This window comes from Pygoscelis adeliae, unplaced genomic scaffold, assembly GCF_000699105.1.
Source record: "Pygoscelis adeliae isolate BGI_AS28 unplaced genomic scaffold, ASM69910v1 Scaffold306, whole genome shotgun sequence".
In the NCBI taxonomy this organism is placed as follows: domain Eukaryota; kingdom Metazoa; phylum Chordata; class Aves; order Sphenisciformes; family Spheniscidae; genus Pygoscelis; species Pygoscelis adeliae.
The window spans coordinates 1,423,502-1,424,242 of record NW_008825072.1 but is presented as its reverse complement, the minus strand read 5'-3'; the positions used below and the strand labels follow the sequence as shown (position 1 = coordinate 1,424,242).

The following is a 741-nucleotide window of genomic DNA, read 5'->3' as shown; positions in this document are numbered from 1 at the left end:
TCTCCCATAGAACGAATACTGTCGCGACAGGGCACCTCGCGCCAAGGGCAGGGAGCGCTATCGCGACTAACGCCATGCTGTTTCTCCCACCACCCCCCTCGCTTGGTTTTTTCCTATAAATAAGGAGCTTCCTGGGGCAGAGAGCTGCCACACACCGGGTCTCATCCCCATCCTCCTTGCTCCTCTGCCTTGGATAATTTTTTTTTGTTTGTTTGTTTCTGCTGGGCTGAATCGCGAGAGAAAACCCCCCTCTTTTTTTTGGCCATATCTCACCATCTGTCTTGAAAAAAAAAACAAACCAAAAAAACCCCAACCACCCAACCTAAAACACAAGCTCTCTGTCTTCCCTCCAGCCCCCTCCCCGCCATCCCTCTAGAAAGAAAAATCTAATTGCCTATTCGATATTGTATAGGAAGAGATTACTCACATGTGTCATATTTAAGTAGGGACACCGCAAGTCTCTCCCGTTTCAACAAAAGCGCTCTCGGTGTCAGGCTGAATTTACTCCTCCCACCTCAAGGTACTTACGACTTTACAGAGAGGAAGGACACCCGCACCGGGATAAAACTGCTAAATCCTGGGAGGAAGAGAAGGGAGGGAAAAAAAGGAGAGGGTGGATCTCGTGGGCCCGGATTGTCAGAGATCAGCGGAGAGAGGGGTGCAAAGGAGAGGGAAGGAGGGGACGGCAGCCCGGGGCGGCCCCTGTTATAGGGGGCAGCCGGCCACCCCCGGGTCCCACCC

The 741-nt window shown here is 52.6% G+C and overlaps 1 long non-coding RNA gene across 1 annotated transcript in view; it reads right to left on the bottom strand.

Annotated features, from left to right (window-relative positions):
* Positions 1–14: 14 nt before the first annotated feature.
* The window catches only part of LOC103919111, a 2,122-nt gene continuing 1,395 nt past the window's right edge, over positions 15–741 (bottom strand). The window contains exons 2-3 of the long non-coding RNA XR_663732.1: positions 428–577; positions 15–280 (exon numbers count right to left, since the gene is read on the bottom strand). This is a non-coding gene — a long non-coding RNA (uncharacterized LOC103919111). The remainder of the gene's footprint in view (positions 281–427; positions 578–741) is intronic.